Below are 16,240 nucleotides of genomic sequence, written 5' to 3' on the forward strand. Positions count from 1 at the left end.
AGGGCAGCAAGGCTAGGTGTATCAGAGGTGGGTTCAAATTGTTTTATCATGGTGTGGATGAGAGGAGAAATGGCATAGAGGTTATCCTGAAGGAACAGTATGCTAAGAGTGTTTTGGAGGTGAAAAGAGTGTCAGATAGAGTGATGTTTATGAAGATGGAAACTGATAGTGTAATGATAAATGTTGTTTAGCATATGCTCCACAAGTTGGGTGTGCGATGGACGAGAAAGAAAAATTTTGGAGTGAGTTAGATGAAGTGGTGAGGACTGTACCCAAGGGTGAGAGAGTGGTGATTGGAGCAGATTTCAATGGGCATGTTGGTGAAGGGAACAGAGGGGATGAGGAAGTGATGGGTAGGTATGGTGTTAAGCAAAGGAATGCAGAAGGTCAGATGGTAGTGGATTTTGTGAAACAGATGGACATGGCTGTGGTGAATATGTATTTTAACAAGAGGGAGGAGCATAGGGTGACATACAAGAGTGGAGGGAGATGCACACAGGTGGATTATATCTTATGTAGAAGGGCCAGTCTGAAGGAGATTGGAGACTGTAAAGTGGTGGCAGGGGAAAGTGTAGTTAGGCAGCATAGGATGGTGGTTTGTAGGATGACATTGGTGATCAAGAAGAGGAGGAGGAGTGTGAGGGCAGAACCAAGGATCAAACGGTGGCAATTGAAAAAGGGTAATTGTGAGGTGGAGCTCAGGGAAGAGTTAATACAGACACTGGGTGGCAGGGAAGAGTTACCGAATAGCTAGGTAAATACAGCAGAGCTAGTAAGGGAGATGGCTAGAAAGGTGCTTGGTGTGACATCTGGAAAGAGGAAGGAGGACAAGGAGACCTGGTGGTGGAATGAAGAAGTACAGGAGAGTATACAGAGAAAGTGGTTGGCGAAGAAGAAGTGGGATTGTCAGAGAGATGAAGAAAGTAGACAAGAGTATAAGGAGATGAGGTGCATGGTAAAGAGAGAGGTGGCGAAGGCTAAGGATAAGGCTTATGAAGAGTTGTATAAAAGGTTGGACACTAAGGAGGGAGAAAAGGACCTGTACTGATTGGCTAGACAGAGGGACCGAGCTAGTAAAGATGTGCAGCAGGTAAGGGTGATAAATGATAATGAGGGAAATGTAATCACAAGCGAGGAGAGTGTGTTAAGCAGATGGAAAGAGTACTTTGAGGGGTTGATGAATGAAGAGAATTAGAGGGAGAGAAGGTTGGATGATGTGCAGATAGTGAATCATGAAGTGCAGTAGATTAGCAAGGAGGAAGTAAGGACAGCTATGAAGAGGATGAAGAATGGAAAGGCTGTTGGTCCAGATGACATACCTGTGGAAGCATGGAGGTGTTTAGGTGAAATGGCAGTGGAGTTTTTAACTAGATTGTTTAATGAAATCTTGGAAAGTGAGAGGATGCCTGAGGACTGGAGAAAAAGTGTTTTGGTACCGATTTCTAAGAATAAGGGTGATGTGCAGAGCTGTAGTCACTACAGAGGGATTAAACTGATCAGTCACAGCATGAAGTTATGGGAAAGAGTAGTGGAAGCTAGGTTAAGAAGGGAGGTGATGATTAGTGATCAGCAGTATGTTTTCATGTCAGGAAAGAGCACTACAGATGCAATGTTTACTCTGAGAGTGTTGATGGAGAAGTACAGAGAAGGTCAGAAGGAGTTGCATTGTGTCTTTGTGGACTTAGAGAAAGCATATGACAGGGTGCCTAGAGAGGAGTTATGGTATTGTATGAGGAAGTCGGGAGTGTCAGAGAAGTATGCAAGGGTGGTACAGGATATGTACGAGGGTAGTGTGACAGCGGTGAGCTCTGTGGTGGGAGTGCCAGATGCATTGAAGGTGGAGGTGGGATTACATCAAGGATCAGCTCTGAGCCCTTTCTTATTTGCAATGGTGATGGACAGGTTGACAGATGAGATCAGACAGGAGCCCCTGTGGACTATGATGTTTGTAGATGACATTGTGATCTATAGTGAGAGTAGGGAACAGGTGGAGGAGACCCTGGGGAGGTGGAGATATGCCCTAGAGAGAAGAGGAATGAAGGTCAGCAGGACTAAGACAGAATATATGTGTGTGAATGAGAGGGAGGACAGAGGAATGGTGAGGATGCAGGGAGTAGAGGTGGCAAAGGTGGATGAGTTTAAATACTTGGGATCAACAGTTCAGAGTAATGGTGAGTGTGGAAGAGAGGTGAAGAAGAGAGTACAGGCAGGATGGAGTGGTGAAGAAGAGTGTCAGGAGTGATTTGTGACAGACAAGTACCAGTAAGAGTGAAAGGGAAGGTCTACAAGAGGGTAGTGAGACCAGCTATGTTATATGGGTTGGAGACGGTGGCATTGACAAAAAGGCAGGAGTCAAAGCTGGACGTGGCAGAGTTAAAGATGTTAAGATTTGCACTGGGTGTGATGAGAGTGGACAGGATTAGGAATAAGTATATTAGAGGGTCAGCCCAGGTTGGAAGGTTTGGAGACAAAGCCAGAGAGGCAAGATTAGATTGGTTTGGACATGTGCTGAAGAGGGATGCAGAGTATATTGGGAAAAAGATGCTAAGGATGAAGCTGCCAGGTAACAGGAAAAGAGGAAGGCCTAAGATAAGGTTTATGGATGTGGTGAGAGAGGACATGCAGGTTGTTGGTGTGACAGACCAATACAGGAAGAAATGGAAACAGATGATCCGCTGTGGCGACCCTTAACTGGAGCAGCCGAAAGAAGAAGAAGATGATGATAGATTTTCCAAAATCAATTCATTCAATATACTTAAAACCTAATTGACAATGTTGATGTCACAAAACCCGCCTATCTGCTTGTTACATGTCTGCCACACTTCTATGGTCTTGTCTGTAGTTGTTATGATCTCATCTCAGAGTTATAGCAAAATGTCCTCATGTCAGTGGCAAAAAAATATTTTGTATTCAGGTTAAAAAGTATATTTCCCAAACCTCTTTGTTAATCTGTTCCAAAAATATCCAAGACCATGCTGACTACATCAAAGTCTATTTTCCACAAGATGTTAAACAAGAGGCCCACAAAGATGATGCCTCCTGCTTTCATATTAGTAAGGTATACCTCAGAGTTCTTTTGACTTCCAAAGAGGCAAGATGGGACTTGGAGACACCGTTTTTTCTTAAGTCGTCTCTTCAAACCCCTAAAAGTGAAAACGTTTACAAGTGTGACCCTTTGTTTCTTCTTTCTTTTTCAGAAAGACTGTATGACAACCCTGCTCATGGATGATTGCTCATCTTCACTGTGTGTTAACAACACATTCAGTCTGAAGTTATGCTATTTGGTCTAGGAAAACCATCCAGAATGTTCACCAAGCAACTATCTGGGCAAAGCCATAAATAATGGTGGGGACAAAGGACTAAAAATAAGGACAATTTTTAAATGCTGATCTTGCAAACTTAGAAAGTAAATAGAATAACAGGGTTCCTATTACTTGATCGAACGTTTAGGTTAGCGAATACTTAAATGTCGATCTGGTAATAACAAAAGCAAAAAAAAAGCGAACGGCTGATTTAACGCCCTTTCCCCACTGTAGAGCGATCTCAGAGTTGGTATATTTAGTTAGGGGGGTGTGGGGGGTGAAGCCCCCCACTTTATTTTGGTTTATTTTTTTTTATTTTTTTTTGCGGCTGAGGGAATTCATTCACTAAGTTAAATTGGCCGTTCACTGTTTTAAATTTTCTATATTACCATGTTGATGTTTAAGTATTTTTTAACCTAAACTTTCAATCAGGTAATATAGATACGAATAACAGGTTTTGTATTAGCGTGAATTTTCTGCAGGGTATGAAGTCTGAAACTCAAATGTCTGTCATTATTTTCTAGCTTAAATCTTCAACGATTTGGTAGAAATTTTTTTTTTGTTTTTGTTTTCTCTTGGTATCTCATGACTGTCCAAATAATATAATCTATGTGCTCAGACTTATGTGTTGAATTTTATAGTTACTGTATAACTCAGTTGCTTTAATATAATCTGTATTGAATGTTATAAATACTGTATAACTCAACTGCTTTAAATCTCTTTATCTGTAATATGTTTTTATTGACACTGTAGAATTCAGTTAACTTTTTCTTTTTTGTTACTGTAATTCTTGGAGCTTTTCTCCTCGGGTCTCCACTAAAAATGGGCCAAAAGCCCAGCTGGACTAACCCGGTCAACAAATGTCAATAAATAAATAAATAAATAAATAAATAAAAAACACAATTTTATGAAAAATGGACCTAAAATATGAGACAAAAACCAGGACATTCTGCGAAAATCTATACAGTCGAGTGGTACAATCCCAGTTCATCTAGACTTTTATACCTCAGAGAAAAGGGACTAGTCTGTGCCACAGCAATTTCAGATGTAGTATACATAAGCCCTCATTTATGCTCATTCAGTCGTCCTGTTCTGGAATTCACATTTAAGAATTCAAAACTGTTACCCTTTTCTGCAATGAGGAAGGAATGAAGCCATGGAGCTGGTCCCTCCTTTGACTGAATTTTCAGTTACAGTTCTCCTGATTTTGATAAACTGCACTCAGAAGCATATCCTAGTGAAGTCCAAGCCTTATGGAAAGATAAATAGGTGGTGGGCACAGTGCTCTTAAATTCAAGAAAATCCTTTCTGGAGCAGCAAACTACCAGGGCCTTGACCAGAAACACGAGAATCCAGCTGGGGTCCACATCTAGAGTTCCTGTCAATCCAGAAAGTTTGGTTTCCATCAATTAAGATGTTCATCAACTTGCAGGAAGTGTCAGTGATTGTCTTAACATAGAGGTTAGAGGATATGCAGAAAAAGGTAACAGTTTTAAATTCCAAGACTCGTAAATGTGAGTTCCAGAATTTCAAGACTGAATGAGCATAAATGGGGACTTATGTACACTACATCTGAAATCGCTGTGGCGTGAAGTAGTCCCTTTTCTCCAAGATATACTGGTCCTGTAATTAGTATTTGTTAAGTAGTGAGGGTGTAGAGGTGCCCCTGCAAAAATAACTTTTACAGGAGAATAGTGATTGTCAGTGTTTGTTGTTCTTAATTTTGATGTAATGTAGTACTTAAGCAAAGTGGTCACTTTTTTTTTCAGGATAGCCATACAGATATCAGACCTATCATTGTCCCTGCACCTTCATTTACAAGTAGCTAATTTTTAAGGGGTACGGATAATCCTCTTACAGGCAGTCTCAACTGAGCAGTTTAATTTAAATGTGTGCCAGTTGCACCTTCATGGTTTTGGTAACTATCCTCTGGGTCAGTTACATAGTCACTTACTTGTTTCACTAGAGGATGCTCAGTAAACCCAGTAGGGGACCAGGAACCTTTTGGATTTTTCAAGCACTTGGGAAGGTAACTTGCTTTATGCAGTTCCTTTAGTTCTTGTACTTCAAAATTTCTGCTAATGCAGCAAAATAAAATGTTCTAGTGACCACTATATTGTCATTTTTGCTATCGGTCCCAATGAGATTTTTTTTTAAATTCCTGCAATTTCATGTCAATGTTAAGGAGAGGAGCTATTGTTTCAACAGGAAGATACTCTTCAGCGCTGAATGAAGTTAATGTCATCACCTGAATGTTGAAATGTTAATCCTCAATAGGAAAAGAAGTTTTTCCCACATGTAGAAGAAGTCCCGAGAAAGCTAGGAGGCCTTATGCAAGTAACTCCTAATTGTCAGAGTGGAAGATAATTTCCTGATTGGTATGATGGATGTGGCTTAGTCCTGCACCAAGCTCATCATACTCAAGTTGTAGATTGCCTATTTGTTTGATATACTCATCTCTTGAGACACATTTTAGCACACCTTCCTTGAGATCCCCCTTTAAATTCTAGGCACAGAGTGAAGATGTTTCTCTGAGGGTGCAGTATGTTTACCTTATGCAGAAAATTTTCATCGGAGAAATCCAAATTGTGACCTTAGAGTCCAGGTGCCATATGTCAGACATATGCCTTATGTCTAAGGCATAAAGTACATAAATGACTTACAATTGCCTAATCCTCAGAACTTCTTTGCTATCAGTCCGAATGCTACTTTGAATTCAGTCTGCAAGTCATTTGTCGCAGTGCTTCAGTTACTGAGCCTTCAAAAGATAAGAACCCCTGTTGTGGGATTCATTTGGTGCAAGGGACCATTCAACCTGTTTTGCCCTCTCAGCAGGGCATGTCATTTTTATTCCACAATGTTAGGAGGGCTCTTGGAAGCCCATTCTGGATCCCCCATTTTTCAACACATTTCTAAAAGTTCCCTCATTCAATATGTTTTCTCTCCAGTTTCTTCTTCCTTTATTGCTTCCTCATGCCTTCCGGTATCTCTAGAGTTAAAGGATGCCTCCCTTCACATTCCTATTCACCCTATCTTCAGGAAATTATTACATTTCTCTATTTCCTCCTCACATTATCAGTTCTTTGTTTTGCCTTTTGGTCTTACTAGAGTTCTGAGACTCTATACTGAATGTCTGGCCCCAGTGCAGAGTTCAGGGTGCTCCAATCTTATCTTATTGGACAACCTTCTGATTCAAGCCACATCTTAGTAGCTTCTGCTTTAGGACCTAGAATATACTAAGCTTCTATTCTGAAGTGTGCGGTTCACTTTAAATCTCCAGAAGTCTGTTCTGATCCCTTCTCAGGACCAACTTTTTCTGGGTTGCAGAATTCACACCTTGCCAGTGCTGGCTTTGTTTCCACTGTTGTCTTCCTCTTCCAGAGGGTCCTGCAAGATAATTTCTTTGAGCTGTGGGGTTCATGGCATCCACCACTTGCACGGTCCCCTTCAGCAGACCACATGAGGAAGTTTCAGTGGCATCTCTAAATTGTTTGGCTTCAATACTGCCATCTTCTGGACTTTCTCATCCCTATTTTGCCTTGGCTCAGACTCTATGGTGGATTCATCAGATTTATCTGAATCCTGGCCTCCCTTTTCAGGCTTCACTCCTCACTCAGGCCCTGTATGTGTATTCTTCCAAAGGCATCAGGGTTCAGGGAGTTCAGTCTTCCCAGCAACTGGAGGACCATATCAACACCAAAGATACGAGAGCTTTGATTTTTGCTCTTCATGCCTTGCACTCCCTTTTGGTCCTAGGTCCTTTGAGAATCTTCACAGACTACACTGGAATTATGTACTACATAAACAAACAAGGTATTAGAAAATCATACCTTCATTTGCAGACTGGTTGTTCAGGCTTGGTATTTTGCAATTCACCATTTTCTGAGCTTTCGGACAATATACATTCCATCACAGCATAATTTAGTGGCAGACAATCTGAGCATATCCAGAGGAGATCCTCACGAATGGATACTTGACAGTGAGGTACTCCTAGACATTGTCCATTAGTGAGGTACTCCTTAAGTAGATCTTTTTAACTCCCCTCTGAACTTCCCAGGTTCTGTTCCAGAGTGCCAAGTCCTCTGGCTTGGAAAGTGAACACCATGTCTTTTTCCTGGAGGTAAATTTTCTGTATGCCTATCCCCCTCTTCCTCTGTTGCCATGTGTCCTGCAAAAGGTCATATGAGATAGAATCAAAATCTTGTTGGTGACACCTTTTTGGTCCATAAGACTGACCCACTCAATCCCTTCATCATGGGGGATAGATGTATATAACTCCTTGACATCTATGGTCAAGAAGTTAAATTCTGGGTCAAAAATTAGCTGGTCGATTTTATTCAAGAAAGACCAAGAGTCCTTACAAATGTAGGGGTCAGATTCAAGGTATTTCAACCACTTTTGCACATGGGTATGTGATAGACCCCCGTCCATCAATTAGGGGTCTCATTGGTGGATCCCATGTGTCTTTATGGACTTTGGGAATTCCAAAGAGTACTGGAATATGAGGCCAAGGTAGAGAAATAAAGTTAAAGGTCTTATGTTAAGGACTAAAAAGGTTTCAACCCAGGAAATATATACAGTTGAAACTCTGTTGGACATCATATTAACAAATAATTTCTTTCTGTTTAATGACAACTATTATTTACAAAAATGAGGTGTGGCAATGGGCTCTCCCATTGGCGCAAGTTTCGTCAACTTGGTGATGGCCTATTGGGAAAAGAATTTTGTCTTCACCAACACCGATTACAGTGAACGACTAATATTTTATACACGCTTCTTAGATGACATTTTTGTCATCTTTAAAGGTAACTTATTTGAAGCCCAGTTATTTGTTAATTTTTTGAATTCAACCACCAACTTCCTGACATTTACATTTGACTTCAACAATAAGGAGATCGACTACTTAGATTGTAAACTAGTGAAAGACACAAAGGAGGGCCGTTATATTTCTAAAATACATAGAAAGAAGACATATTCCAATTCTTTTTTGCACTTTTCGAGTAACCATCCTTTGCATCAAAAACGCTCTATCGTCAAAGGACAACTTATTAGGGCAGCAAGGATGGTTACCCTCGACTCAGATTTTGTAGCAGAATGCTCATTTCTGAGTAATATGTTTATTCAACGAGGGTACCCAGATGATTTGATTAAAAGTTTGACCTGGGAAATTCATTACAAAAGAGAAACAGGTCTTATTGTACCACTCTTGAATTCTACCAGGAATACACCTTTTAGTATAAACTTGGTCACACAAACGAACCCTGGTAGACCCCTAGCTTTGAGCCACTTTTCAACAAATAGTAGCTCCCAGGAGTATAAAATACATTTTATTACTACATACATCCACAATAGTGAAGTCATTAGAGGGATCTTAAACAAAAATTGGGAATTCATTTCCCTTGATAGGTCCCTTAATTTGGATTTCACTACAGGTCCTTGTATTGTTTTCAGGAAAGGTGTTAACCTTAAAAATATTGTAGAGAGGAAGAATCTTTCCTTCAGTAAAGTAGTGGGTATGAAACCTTGTGGGTGTTGTAACATGTGTAAATATATTGAGTTGGGTGAATCATTTACTACCAACAAAGGGAAATTTTTTCTTAAAGGGAAATACAACTGTAACTCCAAATTCGTAGTTTACCTTGCTAGGTGTTGTTCGTGTCCAGCCTTCTACGTTGGAAAAACTGAACGTAGGCTTCGAGATAGAATGTACGAACACACCTATGCAATTGGTAGACAGAAGTTGAGAACCCTTTGGCAATATTACTAACAACGACCACAAGTTTAAATTTACAATTATCGATCACATGCAAAACAACACTAGGGGGGGCCCTATTAACTGGCTCCTGGAGGAATGTGAATTATCTTGGCAAATCAGACTTAACACCTTTTTGCCACCAGGACTCAATAAGTCCTGTAACATAGCATGTCTTCTTAAATTAAAAAGTTTAACCAGATAGTAAGCCCCTTTATGTACATGTTCTGTATTCTGGCAACTTGGTCTTGTCATAATAGAACACAATAGAACTGAATAGAGTGTTTCACCACAACAAATAGGGGTTTCTCTTCTTTTTTAGGACTATATTTTACGTTAGAAAAGTGTTCACCCTTTTTTCCTAGAGCAAGGTACAACAACCTCGAGGATGTTATTAATCACAGTTTAGTATATTTGTGTAAGTCGTTATTTCAGAACAGCAGAACATTTAGATAGTTTGTTAGAGCCACCAGTTTTAGTAACCATATATATACAACTTTCTTGTCCTGTATCTCGTAAACTGTGAAAGTTAGTTAATGATTAAGGAACTTCCTTGACATCTTGAATACTTTCACATACTTTTTATAATTTTGTTTAATTACATATATTCTTATTTTTATGAGTATGAGTATGCTTGTTGATTGTTATTATAGAATCGATCATGTGTAATGTTATTATTTTAAGTACACACTTTTAAATCTTCAATTCTCACGAGTTTTAACATTCATGAGATGCAACTCAGCTGACTTGAATGTGATCATATGACTGTAAGTTAATTTATATATTCTATCGGAGTACACTGTTTAATGTCTGATGAAATTGCTGCTTGTGCGGCAACGAAAAGCGCTTAACTTTAATAAATCGGTACTTGTTCGGAGCTTCGTGGCTTGTGTGACTTTTCGTTTTCAGTTTTTTAGTTCACTAGTTTGTTTTTACTCAGTTTGTCTCTGACATACTCATCTGTTAAAGGTCATTTGTCAACCATATCTGCTTGTCTGCCCTTGAATCCACCCCTTTCTTCTAGATTTGAAGTCAAACAAATTCTGAAAGGCGTCCTTCATATTAGACCCCCAAGAAAGCCTACCCCACCTTCTTGGGACCTTAATTTTGTTCTTGAAAAGTTTACTCAGTCACCATTTGAGCCTGCAGTTTTTTCTTCTTTGCAGCTCTGTACTTGGAAAGCTGTTCTGTTGATGGCTCTTACTTCAGCCAAGAGAGTTTCTGAACTTCAGGCACTCATAGCAGTTCCCCCCTTTTTTTCACAGACAGGGTTTTTCTTTGTGCTAATCCTTTTTTATGCCCAAAGTAGTTAATGATTTGTCTTTAAGTCAGACCATTCATCTTCTTTCTTTTTGCCTTTTCCACAGAAAGATAGTGACTGGATTTTGTTATACCTTGGAACAGCCTAGACCACCCAGATATTACCTCCATCCTTCTACCCATAATCCCTATGTAGAGAGCGAGCTACCTCAGATCTAGTTTGCTGTCATAAGAATTTGACAAATCTTCATGTTCAGGAGAGTGTTTCAAGAAAAATATCTTAAATAGATAAGTACTTTTCTTTTCTGCTAATGTTTGTTATTGTTTTGTATTCTTCCTCTCTTTTAGTGCTTATGCTCATTACCCCTTTTTCTCTCTTTCTCTCTCCAGCCTTTCTGGGGCTTAATTTAAAAAAAGTAGTAATATATATACTAGAGTTTAATTTTTTTCTTCTAGGGTAACTTGTCTTACTGGGATCTTTTATTTCTCTCTCTGTTGTCCGTGAGGATGACAGATAAACCATCTGGATTTAAAAAAAAAATCCATAGCTTGTTCTCACAATCTACTAATTCAGGCTCCACACAGTAAGTGTGTGTATTGCCTAGGGCCTTTCCAGTTAGACATCATCTGTTGTATCTGTGATGCTTTTGGACAACAAGCTATTGTAGAAAGAAGAAATAAGCTCATTCTAAAGGGTTTCCTTCAGGCTATCACAGGCGAAACCCCCTCTTCAGGATTGGGGAGGTCTGGAGCTGTTTCTTCTTCCCCTCCTCCATCTTCTTCTTCAAAAAAGGGGTCTGATAAATCCAGAGAGAAGCAAACGGAGGTGGAAAGAGAAAAGAAAAGACAAAGAGATATCAAAATCAGCAAAAAAGAGAGCACCAGATCCTACACCTACATTGGTTCTGGCAACTAAGATTTCTAGACCTACGAAGCCAACATAATTTTTAGATTTGATAGTTACTGGATCTGTAACACTGCCTAGATTTTCCCCAGATCCTATCTCCCCTAGGGTCCAGTGTCCAATTTTGCAAGACAGACCCTGTTACCCTCCCAGGCCACCTTCTTCAACTTCTTCTCTGAGGTCCGCTATGTCTTCTCACTGAAGCTAATGTGGCCAGGATGATGAGGAGATTCCTTCATACCCAAATCCAAATGGGGGTACTTCCAGCTCCAACTGCTGTCAGGTCTGGAAAAAACACTTCTCCAATCCAACCTCTCAGAAGGGATTCCCTGGATCAGACTCTTACCCAGGGCAGATCTGCACAGGGGCCAAAGCTCTATATTTACCACCAAAATACAAGTTACAGAGACAAAAATCTTCAGGTTATTAGAGTAATAATTTAATAGCTGTTTTTGTCATGCAAATGATGTAAAATTTTGTTTTACTTTATATACGGTTTATTTTTGGCTATCTGTCTTTAAGAAACATGATTTTAATTGATTGATTAAATATCTAATTGTTTTTTAAATGTGATAGGTTAAACTGATATATTTAAGTGATGTAGATTTTTAGTGTATTCATTCTGAAGAAGTCACTTATATGATGAAAGCGTCTATTAAATCATTATTACGCTAATAACCTGAAGTTTTTTGTTTCTATACCTTGTATTTTGGTGATATTTTAGCTTTTTATTGTTTTATTTACTACTATTGGCTGTGTTTGGTTTTATTCTTCTTTTTAAAGCTCCATACTTCCCTGACTCTGATGAGTTCTCTAAAAAAGTGTGTTCCAACCCTGTTGAATCCATCAGAGACGAACCATCAGCATCGACTCCCACAGGATAGGATGGGATCTGAGGTCTTTGGATCCTTTCTTTCCTCTTTGGACATATACACGTGATGGTTCAGCTCTGGAAAAAGTTTTGTATCTAGTCAAATGGATTCTAGGGTTGAGCCACCTTCAAGAGTTTCGGCTATAATACCAAGGCCCCTGGATCCTTGTAGAGTTCTGCATTTGAGGCTTTCAAGAGAATACTCTATCAACCCAGAGAAAAGTTGACCTTTTCATAACTGAATCCAGAACTCCATCATAGGATTTCCCAGGATCCATTGCCTATTCTCCCTCTCCAGTCATGATAGCCAGTTTCCAGGATCCCAACAGAGAGATGTCAGTTTCTGAGTCCCCTCCTGAACAACCCAGAGAAGAGGTTCACAGGAAACACAAGTGTAAGAGGAAACACTTGGATTCCCCTAAGGAATCACCTATCACTGACGGTGATTTTGATGAGGGAGAAGGATGTCCCAGATCTACCCTTGAGGTTATCTAGTTCGGAGAGATTCTCAAACTTCTCAGACAGAAAGGGGGTTGGTCCTCCCAGGTCAGAGTGGAAGATAATTTCCTGATTGGTATGATGGATGTGGCTTAGTCCTGCACCAAGCTCATCATTCTCAAGTTGTAGATTGCTTATTTGTTTGATATACTCATCTCTTGAGACACATTTTAGCACACCTTCCTTGAGATCCTCCTTTAAATTCTAGGCACAGAGTGAAGATGTTTCTCTGATGGTGCAGAAAGTTTACCTTATGCAGAAAATTTTCATCAGGGAAATCTAAATTGTGACCTTAGAGTCCGGGTGCCATATGTCAGACATATACCCTATATCCAAGGCATAAAGTACATAAGTGACTTACAATTGCCTTATCCTCAGAACTATTATTGTCCAAAATGTACTTATGTTCCCAATGGGCCATCACTGTGTTGGTGACACTCGCCCCACATAGTGAGCCCATTGCTACCCCTGATTTTTGTAGGTAGTATTCATTACTAAATGTGATGAAGTTGTGTGATAAGACTATTTCCAGCATTTCTTCTATCAGTCTGATTTCTGATTCTGGTGCTTTTCTAGATCTCATTATTTCAAGTACCCGCTCTACTCCTGTGTCATGGGGGATTGATGTGTAAAGGTCACACATGTCAATTGTAAGGAAATTACAGTCACCCCTAAAACTTAAATTGTTAATATTTGTTAGAAAAGACCATGAGTCTTTGCATATTTGTGATTCCTGTTCTACGTATCTTTTCAGTATTGTCAATTACTTTTGCACAAGGGTATGTGATTGATTGCCTTGCATCCACTAGGGCCCTCATAGATGGATCTATTAAGCCTTTGTGGATTTTTGGTATGCCAAATAAAATAGGTATTCTTGGGTATAGCATCGACATGTAGCTATATGTGGTGATGTCAATTATGGCTTCAATAAATAGGTCATTAATGTATGACCTAATATGACTATGTGCTGTATTGACTTCATTCAAACTCACTTTACTATACACATCACTGTTCAAGACTCTATGCATCTTTTCTATATAATCAGTTAAATTCATTGACACTATTCCTCTGCCTTTATCAGGCTTCATTATACGAATTGGTAAAGTTTTTAGGTTATGAAGGGCTTCCCTTTCTTCTTTAGACAAGTTGTTTTTTACTTGTCTGTTTCGTTGTTGTACTAAATTTTGCTCTAAAGTCCAGTTTACATAGGCGTTCGAATAACATTAGTGTTGGGTGGACTGGTGGGTTATATGTGTTGGTTACATACAGTTCTTTCCTTTCTTGATGTTCAGTGTTACCCAATAATAGATGTAAATTCAGTTTACGTAGATACAGTTTAAAATCCGGCAATAACCTTGAAAGGTTTGTGGCATAGGCTGGAACAAACATTAAGCCTTTTGCAAAGACATCAATAAGTAACTTGTCTACTTCAAACTCTGGGTTGTTAAAGATTTTAAAGTCCCCTGAAGCATTGGTAATAACTGAACAAACATTTCCACTTACCCCTTTTTTGGCCTGGCTTATTACCTCTTCCTTTTGTTGGTTTTCCGAGTGTTGTATGTTTTTTGGAAGTGCTGCTGTTTCCTGTTGGATTTGAGGCCTTGGGTGTTGTGATAATTTTCTTGATAGTTATTTTCCTGCCTCCCTTGAGCACTAGTGCTGCACCTTCTTGTTGTTGGTTAATTTGTGAATTTACACTGTTATTCTCCATATTTAATGTACACACACTGTTGTGATGTTGATTTCCACTGTAGTTCATCACTGTATGACTTTCTAAATGCATTTCCTGGTTGAGTCTGTGTCTTTGGGGGTTTGGTTGACCTCCTCCAATAGTGTTCCAAATTTGTGATGGGGACGGGTCTGCGTATGCTGTTCCCCTTGCATACTCTTATCTATCTCTTTTAAGTTTTTTAATTTTAGTGTCCTTGTTTTTTGTATCTGCTGGTTAATACTTGTGAAAATCCGAGTATAGTCGCATTGGTACCTATTAAAGTCTGTGTCAACTTTAATCAAGTTGTCTAACTCTGTAACTTCCACTGATATCTGGTTAAGGAAGAGTTGATAGTGTTTTGTCATTACCCCAAGTAGTTCTAAACCATGTCTATTAAATAACCGAATGAGTTCATAATGAAACTCTGAACCAGGCTGTAAACCCATTGGATATTGCCACAATCGTAGCCCCTTTGGGACTATATTCTCCTTCATGCACTCATTAAAGTAGCATATTTCCAACTGCAATTTATGTATTTTAAGCAGTTTAAAATCGAGCATTTTCAAGTTGTCAACAATGTTCTCAACTCCTCCAGCCGGTTGTCCCTGAATAGTGTTGAAATGTTCTGTTAGTCCTGGTTGCTCGCTTAAACAGGTGTTCAAGTCAGGGACTCTAATAAGCCCCGAGGGGTTGTTTGATAATAGAACACTGCTCTCTAGCCCCCGAGGTCTGCTTCCATGCAACCACTACTGTGGTTCGGGGGCATACTGTTGCTAGCACCAGGTCCTCTAGTTAGAGCTGTGGTACCCTAACTTGTTGCTGTAGTCGTAGTAGGTCTGTCAAGCACATTCCTAGGTCTCTGCACATTGTCCTGGGTTAAGGACTCAACCCGTGCTGTTAGGTCCTCTAATTTTTGATTCATCAAACTAATTAAAACTGTTAGGTTACCCACTTCTTCTTGCAGTTGATCCAGTAGTGAACTTTGTGAAGCGTATGAGCTCTCAGCTGCCATACTTCTAAAACTATATAAACAAACACAAACGACTGTAAAAACAAGAAAAGAGAACCGTACGTTCACAAGTAACTAGAAAACAAATCTTTTATTCCACAAAATGTCAGTATGAAGCGCTTTTCGTTAAGCTAGATAGCAAAACTTCTTCAGATAAAAAATCTTGCTTAACTAATGTTTAAATATACATCATAAGTATGAGCTCTCAGCTGCCATACTTCTAAAACTATATAAACAAACACAAACGACTGTAAAAACAAGAAAAGAGAACCGTACGTTCACAAGTAACTAGAAAACAAATCTTTTATTCCACAAAATGTCAGTATAAAGCGCTTTTCGTTAAGCTAGATAGCAAAACTTCTTCAGATAAAAAACCTTGCTTAACTAATGTTTAAATATACATCATGTGACTACATTGGTCATTAAAACACATTCATTATTCATTAACAAATCATTGAACTGCTGGAAATAGTCTTATCACACAACTCCATCACATTTGACAATGAATGTTACCTACAAAAATCAGAGGTAGCAATGGGCTCACCATGTGGGGCGAGTTTCGCCAACATGGTGATGGCCCATTGGGAACATAAGTACATTTTGGACAATAATAGTGTCAACTCACTGTTTACTTTTTACACACGCTTTATGGATGATATTTTTATGTTGATCATAGGGGATAGAAACACAGCCATAAATTTAGTTAACTATTTTAATAGTACAACATCATTCCTTAAATTTACTAGCACATTCCAGGAGACTACTATATCCTACCTGGACATTGAGTTAACAAAAGACCTACATAAACAGAGATATAGGGCCCGGATATACAGGAAGAGCATATACTCAAACTCTTTCCTGCATTACACCAGTTCACACCCTCAACAGCAAAAGAAATTGGTTATGAAAGGACAACTAGTCCTGGCAGCAAGG

This window comes from Protopterus annectens, chromosome 4.part0, assembly GCF_019279795.1.
Source record: "Protopterus annectens isolate FY-2018-M chromosome 4.part0, PAN1.0, whole genome shotgun sequence".
NCBI lineage: Eukaryota > Metazoa > Chordata > Ceratodontiformes > Protopteridae > Protopterus > Protopterus annectens.